This window comes from Anser brachyrhynchus (genome assembly GCF_964034855.1).
Source record: "Anser brachyrhynchus genome assembly, chromosome: 15".
Lineage (NCBI taxonomy): Eukaryota > Metazoa > Chordata > Aves > Anseriformes > Anatidae > Anser > Anser brachyrhynchus.
The window spans coordinates 12,566,509-12,580,222 of NC_137733.1; the positions used below are offsets into that span (position 1 = coordinate 12,566,509).

The window sequence follows — 13,714 nt, forward strand, 5'->3', positions numbered from 1 at the left end:
GGCAGGGGATGGAGGGAAAATGAAGCATTTCCCATGAGTTGGTTTCATATTGAATTAAACAATTGGTTGACCATATATATATATATATATATATATTTGCCACAGAGAACCAGGGCAATTCTAATTTGGGGTCACTGTATAGTGATTTTTTTTCCCTCCATTTTTTTCATTCCAGCCAATGATCCAAAAAATCGGTTCTTTTCACAGCTTTGCCATAAATACCTCCAGGGCAAGCAAAAGCAGGATTTCAAGGAGAAGCAAGAAAAAAAGACTGTTGGGGGTCCGGGGCATGGCGGGGTGAGCGGGAAGGGAGGTGTGCGTGCGGGTGCGATGCGAGGAGCAGGAGCTGCCGGCTGCCCCTCGCCTGTGGTCCTTCTCCCCAGCTGAAGCTCAGCAAATGAGTCTGCCTCTCCCGCTATCGCAGAATGCTATCCGTCTAAAGATTTCCTTTAATTTAGAGCCGTGTAGAGTTTGAAAAGCCCTTCAAGTTCACTTGGGCTGATGAATTGGTAATTGAGTGTACCTGGATGTCGGTGCCGTCGGTGCCTCTCTCCGCATTTGTATCAGTCCGTGTTTGTTTTCCCGAGCTGTAAATCACTCGGAGCTTGGAGAGGCTTTTATCAAATCCTGGTAGGAGCCAGTTGCTTTCCCTTCCACAAACACATTGCTAATGCCACGTGGAACCCACTGGCTTTGCTGCTCATTTAAAAACAATGAGGATGTTATTAAATGGAAAAAAAAATTCCTTAGCAACAGGGGGAAGGAGGAGGAACAGAATTGCTCCCATCTCTTTGGAGCTTGCTCCTTCAGTCTGATATCTGTCCCATTGATCTCCTAATATGCTCTGCTTTGAAAACCTGATTTATTGCCCCGTGCTCTCTTATCTCCCTGCACGTCTCAGTCTGTTGGAGCACACGTTGTTCTCGGCTTCACTGCCAGCCAGGGCGAGTTGTCACCTCCTCAGCTGCCAACCGTTGCCCCTTTCTCGTCAGGATCTGGCCCAGCCCATGGTGGGCACGGAGTGCTAAGCACCCAGTTTAAGGGAATCAGCCAGGTTCTCCAGCGTAAGCTCTCCAGGTTCTCCATCTCCTTGGTGTCCACTACTCCAGGGGCTGCTGGAGATACCCAGCACTCTCCACCAGCTGTAGAGGAAGCACAACCAAATAGCCTCAGGGTGGTATTTCATGTGTAAATGCCCCCCTCACTGACATTTAAAGGGCAGAGTACCCAGTGGGGCCATTCCACCTGCCCAGGCTGGACGAGGATGCTCCACGTGCGGAACCAGCTCAGCTCCACATGTGGAACCAGCTCGGCTCTTCAGGCTGCGCTCGGTGGCTCCGTTCCCATCTCACCCATGCCCCTGGCTGATACTCGGTCCCGTGGCCATGTGCTAACGCTGACAGATTTGGCGAAAAGGAAATTTCAGACGAAAGAAACAGCAGTCCTGATGTGTAGTTCTGGGAGCCACTGGGGTCCTTCACCCAGCGTGGGAGCTGAACAGCGCCACGTGGCCGGCACAGCCCGCGAGCACAGCCTGCGTGCTGAATACAGATTGTTTTTGATGGGCTGCTAGGGTGCTGTTTGCTCAGGGGAAAAAATGGCAAGTTATTTCCATTAACAAACAAATGTGAGAACTTTGCAATGTGTGTGTGAACATTTCATGAGCCTAAAATCAGGTGGAGTTTGCCAAAGAGATTATTCATTATGAATTGTTCATTCAGCTCTAATTGCTTGGGTCTAGCTGTTGTTAGAAGGACTGTGTGACACCTTTGTAGTACACAGTTAAGGTCAGAGAAGTGTCGGTAGAAATGACTTCATGCTAAGTCAAGCTTTTGCTGGGTGTAATGGGAATCTACCTGCTCAGCTTAGCAAGCAGAGTGAACGATGCTGCCTGAGCTCTTGTTGTCACTACGCAGCCCAGAGAGCTAATGGAGAGTGAGTTGTGCTTTATTAACTCCCACTTTCTTCGCAGAAGAAATAATTAAATTCACCTGCAGAATCCCCATCTCTCTTGCATAGTAGTGTGCAGCTTCCCTGCATCTTAGCTAACTAGATTAGAGATTACTCATGCCAGGATCACTGATGAGAAGGCACAAGCTAGAAGGGATCTGGCTTGACTTCCAGATCCCAGGTGGTATTTGCAGGACTTATGCTTAGGAAAAGCATCACTTCTTTTCTTTCCGACCTGACAAAATTTGCCCAAAAACCCAGAGGAACAAGCAACAGGGAATCCCACCATCTGTCTTTCTAACAGCATTTTCCAAAATGGAGCTACACTTTCAAGTCTCACCAGCTCTGCCTCTCACTGTACGGAATATATCCCCAGCTCAGAAATGCAAGGGTGTTTGTTCTTACCGCCACAATATTCTCATCTGACATTCGCTCTCCTGGAAATCAATCCAGCGTTCGCCTACCTGCATTCAAATACCTGTCATTGTTCTTGTGCTACTGTCCTTCTCTCTCCAATTTAGAGATTATATTTCATAACTGACCTCCAACTACCTATTGCCTCTCTGTGACACTTCTCACCCTTTGTCTACCTGATTGATTAGTCTATTATGTTTTCCACTCTCCAGATGACTTACGGATTGCCTGGTATCTGTCACGGGCTTGCTTTCCTTCTGTAATATTTATTCTTGGAGTTTTGCAATGCCCTCCGGCTGCCATTCTCTCTCCCCGCTCACTGTCCTCTGCCTGCCTCTCTTGCAAATGTCTAGTTCGGAAAAAGGAGAAGAAATCTTTTGGAAAAAAAAAAATCCTGCCTGCTGTGAGTTCACACGCATGCTGGTTAAAAAAATACTGTCATGCTTTTCAGTGGGGCTCTTTTTTTTCTCTGCATCATTTGGAGGTAACAAAAAGTCACCAAATAAGATGACGATCAGTAGTGCAGCTTGGAAGGCAGCTTTCTCCAGGAAAACTTTGACAGAGCAGGGAGCAATGCTGAGTTTAAAGAAGAAGAACCGTGTAGGTAGCAGGGCTCTGCCTCTGCTGGGGGAGAGGTCTGGGACTTGTCCCAGACCCATCCATCTCTCAACCAACTTGTCAAAGGCTGTCCAGCTCTGATAGCCTTCTAGGCTCTGTCCATCACTCTGATGTTTAATTAACTGCCCTGTTTGCCTGGATCTTGTGCTGAGTTTGAGCTGTCTTTCTGAAATACTTCTTAGGTCACGTCCAAATAATAATAACAGGAGGAATAATAAAATGCTTGTTGCTAATATTGCTCTTATTGTTATTATGTTGATGATAATAAAACAAGACGCCGAGTATCAAGGAGATGAGGACTGTTATGGTCAGTGTCACTTCTTGCTGTGCTGGTTGTCTCGTGTCACAGGTGGGCAGGAGCTTGACAGCAGCAGTGAGCACAGAGAGCCCTGGCCAGCCAGGCATCCGAAACTAAAAGAGGAACAGAGAGGAGGTTAGAAGTGAGCAGTGAGGACAATAAAAACACAATTAAGATTTAAAAATGTGATAATGAGACTGATCCCCACGTGAAAGGATGACTAAGCTTATTAAAATCTGTCTGTGCTGGATGGCTGGTGCTGCTGGTGGCTCCTCACTCCTCCAGGAGCTCTGCCCTAATACCTGTCCATGCCATCTCCCCGTGCATCCCAGAGCTACCCATCCTCTCCCACCCCTTTCAGTCCCCATCTGGCATTTGTCCCACTCTTCTTACTTCCGTCCCAGGTCATCTTCCAACATTTCTTACAGTCCCTGCTCTGCTGGTGAGTGGATTTATTTTCTCTTTGAGTTCTGAGTTGAGCAGCTGACCTCACTGTGGTACCTCTCCTTGTTCCTCCTCCCGTACCCGTCTGGTCCCTGTGTCTCTGACTGTAGCTGTGCTGTTCCTGGGACAGCTTCATGTAACCAACGCTTTTGTACCCCTGAAGAAGCTCCCTCTTATGTTTTCATTTCTTTCCTTGCAGTTCACGTGCTGGGTGTGGTGACCATCTTGCAGGACCCCGATGCTGTGCCCAGTGTGCCTCCAGCCCCGACAGACAACAGCTAGGAGACATTCATGACTTCAGCAGGAGCCAGCAGTGACGCCTGGGCACAAAGGTAAGGGGCGACCTTTCCAATTGCATCTCCAGAGGGAGAAAAATAGGCTGGTGTGAGACATTTGGGCATGGGAGAGAGCGGTGGGGGTTGTGCAGATGGGGCACGTCCCTCTGGGAAGGGTTCAAGTGCCTGGAAATCCTCCCCAGGAACCAAGCAAGAAGGGGACCCTCACAGCATTTGTTTCCCAAAGGAGCTGGTGCAGACACGGGCAGCAATCCAGGGCTGTGCTGCTCACATTGCTTCTCACAGCCCTAATGAACCCAAACGGTTGAACTGTGGCTGCTGCGCTCCTGAAAGAGAGGTGGCAGTGGAAGTTATCATGGCTATATATATAAATGTATATTTATATAAATATAACACTATTTTTTAAGCTTAAATTCACATTCTCCTGTTAAGATGTGAGGAATATGGCATTTTTTTCCCCCAGATGAGAAGTGCAATGTGTACCTCCACCCCAACTTGTACAAAATTGTGTTTTACAAAGCAGAAAAAGAACATCAGGTTCACGTTGGTGCTGTAATTTAGTTTTCTAAGCCCAGAGTTTGCCATGTGTTTCCTGTTGAAATGACTGTCTGTGCTGGGCACTGAGAAATTTTCTCCCTCTTTCTCATCTCTACCTTGACATTATGAAAAGGGTTTTCATCAATCCGTCGAAAGAAAGAGATAACTTTTGTATAAAAGTGCACAGTCGACAGGGTTGAGTTTTTGGATAGTGTATAATTTTTTTTTGCACTGTTATTATTTAAAATATGCTTTTTAAGAGGACAAAAGGGAATAGTTTAATGGAAACAAATTTCTACAGAAAAATGTGCAGCTAGATAAAAAAAGATTATTTCTGTTATTGCTTGGTAGACAGGTGAATTTGGAATTTGAGTACAAAAGGTGTTAAAAAGTGTGCTTAAACTTCTCTTCAGTGTGCTGTTGAGATTGAAAAGAATAATTTCAGGAGAAAAACTTTTCTCTGAGCCTCCATTTCCAGCATTGTCAAGTCTATAGCAGCTGCCGTTTTCCACAGCTATTATCGTGTTTTCACCTTTTCTTCTTCTACCTTATTTGTCCTTTTTTGAAGAAAAGGTAGTGCCAGCGAAAGGCGTGCAGGTCCACGGGCTCGAGCCACCGTGGAGGGGAGGAAGGGCTGTGCTGGAGGTGCATGGGCGCCTCTGAGGGCCAGATGGGCTGGCGAGGATGCAGTTACTGCTGGGAGGGCAGGACAGATGAACAGGCTGGCCTGGGGACAGTCATTTGAAAGCACCTGCAAGTCTACAGCTCCTAAGACCCACTTTCAGCAATGACTTTTAGCCAATTAGGAGCCTAAGCATCACCAAAGATAAGCAGAGCTTAGGTGCCCAGGTCCTTCCGGGCAGCCACAAAAATCCCAGCGATGCAGACAGACAGACAGCAGCGTGCGTCCTGCTGGAGCCAGACCCAGAGCCAGGCAATGAATTACAAATATGAGTGCCAAAACAGCAGGCTTGGGACACAAAGGATAAAAGACAGTTGTGTTATTTGAGCTGATAAGCCCCGTTTGCATCAAAGGCTCCTGCAGGGTTTTCACAATTGAGTGTTATACCATCCAGCGCTGAGCTACCAAAGATGTAAAATGGGACTCGCAGAGAAAGCTTCGTGCCTGCCACAGCGCAGCAGAATAAGAGTTTGTTTTGAAAACTGTTGGGCTGAATAATTAGGGATTGGTCTCCGTGGACACGGTGAGATATTGCTCCTGCAGAGCAGTGATTGCAGCTACTGGTCTCAGCTCCCTGCCTCCTTCCTCCTTTTTCTCCCAGTCTCTGCAAGGCCTTGGTCAAATGCTGCCAAGCCAGCACGAGCAATGTTCCCCCCTTTCTTGGCAGTTATTGTCCCTTGTCTTCCTTTCTCAGAAGACTTTTCACAAGCAATAGGCTATTTTCAAGGGTTGCAAGCATTTGTCTCAATGTACAAGATCTGGAGAGGTAATTTACTTTACTAGCCCAAATGAAAGGAGTTTATGCAGGTAGCCTGTGCAGTATTGTCCAGGGGGTCAGAGGGATAGAGACAAGAGTCCTCTGAGGCTGCCACTGAGTTTCCTGCAGAAGCAGACAAGTAGGTGCTGCTGTTTTGTTTGGCTCTGTTCTGCTGCACATCAGTAGGCTCCCTTTCAAACAGCCAATGCTGAGATCCTCAGCACTAGAACATCACCAGTCTCACCACAGAGGCTGAAGAGCAGCAGGACCTGTAGGAAAGCAGAGTACCTTCGGTGAGAAGAAGCAGGCAAGCTCAGAGGTGGCTGTCCTCATGGCTCTGGGCTGCTCATTTGGGGAGCAGGTGCCCAGGAGGGGTCCGGAGACGGGGCCAGCCCGTGCCTGACACGGGCAGCTGGTGGCACCCGATGGCACGGACCCTTCTCCAAGCGGCTTCACGCAACGAGCAGATGACTGAAAACCATCTCCTGGGCAATCCACTTCATTCATCAATTAAATTGTTTGCTGTGAACAGTTTGGCCCCATCCAGCTCCAGGATTTCAGCCTTGTAATTTTGCTGGCAGGGGACGCCGGCGCCATGTCCGCGAAATCTGCCTGCCAACTGCTTCCCCTGCTAAGTGTTTTCTAGGCTAACGATCCCGAAAATCTTGCCAGCAGCCCCAGCTCTGTCCCTTTCAGGGCAAGCCGCTCATTTAAACGTGAGCACCTCTAAATGACTCCATCTGCTAAGTGACGTTAGGAAAGAAAAGATTATAGCAGGAGTTATTGCCGCGTCCTCGGGTCGTAACCCTGCTATAAAATGGGCTGGAGGAACAAGGGGACCGTGAGGAGCCGGCAGAGGCTCAGAACCACCTGGGTGACTGTCAGCTTGATTTATTTTCTTGCTCATTAGATAAATTAGAAAACTGGCAAAAGAAAGCGTTGTCCTCTCCCAGCTGCTTGGGAACCTGCCACGTGGCGCACGGCGCCAGGCGCGGGGACATGCGGCTCCTTCCCAGCTCCCCGTCCCCGCTCACCGTGCCCCAGGGGTGCTGGGCCAGCAGGGCAGGGACATGGCCAGGGCCTGGGGCTGACGGTGCCACAGCTCTCCTTGGGGGTCCTCTCATCCTAACCCAGCTCAGTGATCCCCTGGCAGACCACAGGCAATCGCTAGGGCTTTGCTTTTCCATAACAGTGCTGATTTTTGATTTTTTTTTTTTTATTGGCGGAAACAGTGGTGACAATATTGCTTTTGCGTAACAGCTTTGACTTCTGAACCGTTTGTTACCCTCACCAGTCAGGCACACTAAAGCAAAATACCCCAGGTTGGGGAAGCGTCTCCAGACAGGACCTGCTGCCCTTCAGAGATGCCATCAATGTTTTGGTCCTTGGTATTTGGGCGAGTTGTGATCCATCTGCCTCCAGCAGCCGCTCCTCTTGCTTATCAACTGGACCAAATTTTGTGCACCAGAAGGATGGAGCTTAACAGTCAGACCTGCTTAAAATCCACAGGTAAAATTCAGTAGCCGGGAGGTCAGACTGCAGTCACGATGCCACCTAACCTAAAAACTCAATGAAATCTTCAGCCTGCATAACCACACTTTAAATTCGGATCATTTATGCCATCCACGCCGCAGACAAAGTATGCTTAGCTGCTTCCGATGCACTTCTGTAGTATGAAATGAGGCCGCTGATGTACACTCGGTATTTACACAGAGGAAGAGCTTCCAGCCAGGATGAGCCATTGCAGACTGCAACACATTTCTCAGCCAACGTGGAGGAATCCCTGCTGCCAACAGAGGCTGAAGCCGGGGGAGAAACAGGGCAGGGGCCTCGGGGACGGAGGGACAGGGGCATGGCACTGGGGTCCCCTGCTTCCCACCCTGCTTCTCCTGCCCATGGGACTTCTGTATGGGGCACTTGTCACCTTGTGACGAGGCAAGCATCGGGATATGTGTGTCCCATGAGATGTGCAAGTGCTGTGAGGGGGCGTGGGGTGGAGGAGATGGGGCTAATTCCTTCCTGAGACTCGCAAGGAATCGGCTTACGGCCCGAAGCTCCGATTACTCTTATCTGAGCCTCTGTGAGGGTAACCACACATACATCCTAAAATTATCCGGATTTTTTGCAAAATCCAGGGGCTGGCCTGGACTCACCTGACCCTGAGGAGCAGGGGGAAGAGGTCTGAAGCCCCACATGTGCCCGATGGGCAACATCTCACTGTGCTGCCCAGCCCCACCTGCCCACCCCGAGGGAGCCTTGTGCAGGGCAGCACCATCAGCCCCTTCCCAGCACCAGGCAGACTCTCCTGCTGGGATACTGGCAGCTAATGTGCCTCTAGAACCATCAGAGAGGGATAAACACTGCCAAATACAACACCGAGGGAAATGTTGGACTGGTGGCATTAAACCGTGACTCCCACCTGCCGCCCTCCCCATCTCCCACCCCACCTGGAAATTAAAGCCGGGAAGTAAAAGCCCTTCTCCCCCCTCCTGCCGTGCCTCTCAGCCACTGACATTAACACTGGAAAGCCTGACATTAGCTCTGAATGGATTTTAATAACCCCCTTGTGAGCCTGAATTACCCACACAGCGTGAAGTCCTGCATGCTCTTGGAGGCTCGGCCAGGAGCAGTGCACGGGGGGCCGGATCCGTGCTCCAGGCTGGGGACACGGTGCTGGAGCCACCCGAGGGGCTGAATTTACTTCTGTCAGTGCTGCTTGGAGAACCGCTGCTTGGGCACCCACTGCCTGCAATTTTCTGGCCACCAGCAGGTCTGCAAGGGGACTGGGGCTGCTGGGCCAGCCCGTGGTGGCATCTCCATCGCCACCTCCATGGGATGCTTTCCCCTGGGGGACAGGCCGTGGGCTGTCGCGGAGAGATGGGATGCCGCGCGTGAGGGCAGCCCCAGCCCCTTCCAGCACGTGGCATAAAACTTGTGCCTTGGGTGCGCTGTGGGTGGGGTGCAAAACGAGATCATGCCTGGCCCGGCTGAGACTCCGGACAAGCGCATGAAAATCTGGCAAGAAGATTAAAAGGTGTCCCCAGGCAGAAGAGGGTATTTATTGCTTTATTTGTGGCTGAGATGCATATGGCGTGGGAGTCACAGGGCCGGTGACCTCCCCAGAGCACCTGCACGTGGGCAGCGCTGTGTCCCCACGGGGGCTGATCCTGGGGACACGACAGTGGCCAGAAAAGCTTCTTCTGAGCTGCAGGACACCGCTGATTTCCCCTCCCCACGGGCTGTGGGGCAGACATTGCCCAGCACCATCGCTACCAGCCCTGCAGCTGCTCTGCAAAGGCCACAGCCACGTTTTCCTCGTCTTTAACGAGAGAGAAAACGGAGAAAGATTTCCAGATGCTTCTCATTCCTAGAAAATGAAGGGCTTGGAAATGTGCTCTGAAGTCACTTTTCCTCTCAAAAGTCCCCGAAATCTGACCAAGAGATACAGCCCCCTTGGTCAGTCACAAAATCTCAGTGTATTTTGGGTGAAGAATGATGTTTTCTGGCTGCTATCAAAATCCACATGTATTTTCATCATGGGAACAAGAATATCCACACGGATATGGGCATCATATCACAGGCAGCTTTTCCAAGTCAGGCTCAATTGGAGATGAGACATCATCAGACACTTTAAAGTATTTAGGACCAAAACCAACCCCTTTAAAAAGTCTGTGGTAATGACTGAATTATATTTAAGAGGCTCATTCCTACTAAGTAAATGCAAATAGTTTACATGGAAAACATTTCCCATTAAGCTCGTTTATACATAAAATGCTAACAGATTGAGATTATGACTCTAATGATTATTTTTATTGCGGGTTTGCATTTAAATGGCATAAATTTCCCCCTACTGTTCTCTCTTTGGGTTAAATCAATGAAACCTATTAAGAAGGTTAGTCTTCCTCCAAGATTCCTCCCTCTCTTCTTTCTGTCTCATCTCCACTGGTGCCCTTTCCATCCACCCACCAGCAGAGATTTTGCAGAGCTGCCTCCATGACGTCGGTGCCGAGGATTTGAAAATCCCCTCTGGTGGAGCAGAGTGAGGCTGCTCCTTGCCGAGACGGGGAATTACAGAGCAGTTCGAGTGCTGCCGGGCCGGTCCTTCACCCAGTGTGGGCCACACCATGTGGAGATTTTGGAGATGGCTTTTCTCTCCTCTTGGCATCTCCCCTTCCATTTTACCAGAGGTGCTGTGCCTCCACCTCCTCGGCGAGCGATGCTCCTGTCGTGGCTCACCAAGCGGCTGTGGCATTTCTCTTTGGAGAGGAGTTCTCCTGGTACACACGCAGCGAAAGCCGATAAGATTCTGACCTTTAAATTGGGCTTCTTCCTGCTCGTGGAAGGAGGAGGAGGAGGGTTGGGTGCCCAAATCTTACTTATTTTAATGACGAATCCCTCGTGTGGAGGCTTTGAAATGCTCGGCCTTCATGCAGCTCTCCTCCCTGGGCTGGAACTTGGCCGTACCATGCAGGGGGTGTCTCTGTTTCCCCTCTAGTGCCAGGACCTTTAGCTGTGCACCCTCGGCCCACAGTTACCTGTGAGCAGCTCCATGCCAGGGGCAGAAGCACCCAGCCTGGCCCAGAAAAACTCTACAACCTCTGTACCCAGGTACCAGCATGCATGGGTTTATGAGCTTAGGGCCGCACTAGCACTGGGATCTCCATGCTCCTTAATCAGCATTGCTGACCTTTCTTTCCTCCATTACCCTCAGCATCACTTTTTTTTTTTCCTCGCTTAATTTGCATAGGTTTCATGTTATCCATGTTTTTGCTTTGTCCCTGTTATCCCATTACCCTGGATAATCAAAGTTGCCTGTAATAGAAACAGCAGAAACAATTTGCTTACCGTCCTATTACAAGATATTCCCTCTACTACGTCTGAGAATACCTGCAGTTCTCTGGTAATGCTAATTAACTGTGCATACATATAGAAAGTAAGGCAAACGGCGCTGGGATCCTTTGGGAAGGTGGGGATTAAGAAAGATAAGATATTATTCTCCTCTTTCTCTGTGCTTCAGTGTCCCTACCCTCAATGGAAATTGCTTTGCACTTATAGAATAAAATGTAATATGGGGGGAAGAAGGGGGAGAGCTGCTGACTCTGCAGAGAGGTGAAGTTAGAAGGAGCTGATTTTCCTGCTTGCAAACCTACTATGAAGTAGTGAATGTAGTAGAATGATGTCTTGCTCCTTGTCCCTATTCCCAGAGAGGGGTGGGATGGGGCAGTCCTCACCCCATGCTGCTTCCCAGGCAGCAGAGCCCAGTGGTGCTGGGCAGGGCTGTACCCAGACACTGGTTCCTTGCAGTTAATCCCCCTGGGCTGGGGCTGAACAGGTAGAAAAGCTCCAGTTCAGCCTCAAGGACTGGTGGAAACGGTGGCTGTAAGAGTGAATGCCCTCTGAAGTGCTGGGTGCCTGCTTTTGGAAGTGGCAGTTGTGTCCGTCAGGATGCTCCTGCATCCTTCTCCCATCGGGGGCAGCGGGTGCAGTGGCAGTTTCAGAGCAGGTAAAAGTCCTGGGGGAAACAAGGAGGATGGCAGTGAGAAGGAAGATAATCAGGAGGGGTTGATGTGGTGGCAGGACAGGTTGCTGGTACTGTCCCAGCGACCCCTCTTCATTTTGAACGGCATAACGTGGTGCGCTCAGGCTTGATGCAGCCCATACGTGAGGATACATGGGGCGATTTCCCCTCATTTGGATGCAGCATTCTCTGCAAGTCTCGCATGAGGATCTTGAGTGCCAGCCAAATGAAGAGTGACTTACGCAGCCGGGCATGCATGGCGAATTGTCAGAGCTCTTCGTGCAGGAGAAATCCCACTCAAGTCCACCCACCGGCTCCTCGCCGAGCTCCCCAGCTCCTCGGCAAGCAGCAAACTCAGACACCCGAAATGCAGCCCCACAAAACAGAGGCCATGGACACATGCAGACATATGGCATCTGTGGGTCTGGACCCCATATCCCTGCCACCCTCTGGGGTGAGAGCTGCTGGAGCGGGGTTGGAGCAGCCCCGGCTCTCCCTCCACCCCCGGATCCGAAATGGAGAGGAAGCTGTTATCTGGTAATCACTGCATCGTTGATGAAATCCTCGTGTTGGGGGTTTTACCACGTCTCTCATCCCCCAGGTCTGTCAAGGAGCGTTATGCAGCCATGACTCAGAGAGAGGCGTCGCTGGAGGGAGTCTGTAGATGCAGCCAGCAGCTGTCATGTGGGGTATAAATAGTGTATATGCACCATATAGGCATGACCTAGGAGCTCAGGACCTTCCCTTCCCATGTGATAGCAACTCCTTTAAATGGTCCCTGCATCACATTATGGGGCTGGCCACGCAGGAGGGCCAGATTACACAGGCGTCCCCCCATTTATCCGAGTTACATGGGTTAGGGCAGTAAAAGGGCCGGGGACCTAAGGGCTGGGGTGCTGCAGGCCCCTCCTTGCCAGGAGTGGAGCAGGGGGCACCTGTCAGCCCTGAAATCAAGATCCTGGTCTTATTAACAGCCACCTGAGACATTCTGGTTCTGATCAGGCAGTGCAAGCTTTAAATGCAAGAGTGGGTTTAAAAATATAACAAGAGCTTGCCTTGCAGGAAGGGATGCTTGGCGCAGGAAAAGGGAAAGTGTTTCAACGGGAAAGTGTATCGCTATGGGCAGTGGGGAATTTCTTGTTGGTTTTACATAGCTGAGGCAAAGGTAAACTTCCTATTAACTTCTCTGAGAGAGTTTGTAATGATTTGACCCTTTAAATTAAAGATCTGGAGCTAAACAGCTGTGCTACCGACTCCAGCACAGCCTCCGCCAGTGCAGTTCATGCAACGTGCCAAAAGAGCCAGCAGCTTTCAACAGTGACTGCACTCAGTGCTGTTCTGTCTCTTCTACTCCTGACACCATTTCAGGGAAAAAAAAAAAAAAAGTCAAAGGTTGAATTCACAAGCTTTGTTTCTCTGCAGTTCAAAGGAAAAACATCCTGCCTTTTAATTGGCACCGAGTTCTCCGACAAGTACCTGTGCTGTCCTAAAAGCTGACACCCAGACAGGCAGGCAGAGCCCAGCAGACCAGGAGGGAAGGCTGTTTGAAGTGCTCGGGTGCCTGCCACCCATCTGCAGGTGTTCAGAGGTATCCTTGGCAGCTAGTGCTGTTCCAGGGGCAGAGTGGGGCTTCATTTCTGATCATTAATGCAACAGTCTCTTCCCAGCACCGCGCTTCCTTCCACTGATCTTCTCTGTGCACGGTCCAGGCAGAGCCACATATTGAGTGGTTTGCATTGGAGGTCACAGCACAGAGATAATGAAGTTGTTTTCTTACCCTTTGTATTTTCTGGTGTGGCTCAGCCTGCTCTCATGCCTCTGCTCCGGTCCAGAGCCTGCAGGAGGTGGTGGGAGGCAGATGCTCTGCAAGCTGCCCACAGCATGGGCTGCATGCCCCTGAGAGAAGCAGTGACATCTCAGACTGTGCTCACCCCCGGTTTAACCCCAACATCTTGGCCAAATGGAAGTCATCCCTCCCGTGAGCCTTGCTGACAGCCGAGGGGGGCTTTGCTGGGGGAGCGCTGGGGGGTCAGGTCCTGCCTGATGTGGTGAGCCAAGGGGCGGCTCTGTGTCTACAAGAGTCTCTCAGTGGGGCTGGCACTTGCAGAGATTATCCTGCTGGGGGTACAGGGGGCCCACCTGCTCCTCTCTGCGGGTTCAGCATCACTCCCATCATTACTCTGACCTCGCCTCTCCTTCC

At 50.4% G+C, this 13,714-nt stretch overlaps 1 protein-coding gene across 19 annotated transcripts in view; it reads left to right on the forward strand.

The window, feature by feature from the left end:
• Positions 1-13,714, forward strand: part of ELFN1 (extracellular leucine rich repeat and fibronectin type III domain containing 1) — a 114,882-nt gene that overhangs the window by 51,302 nt on the left and 49,866 nt on the right. For 13 of the 19 annotated variants that reach the window (XR_013939583.1, XR_013939584.1, XR_013939591.1 and 10 more), the window contains one exon: positions 3,924-4,056. The gene's annotated coding sequence lies outside the window, so the exon portion shown is untranslated. The other 6 variants (XR_013939585.1, XR_013939586.1, XR_013939587.1 and 3 more) reach the window with 6 other exon arrangements.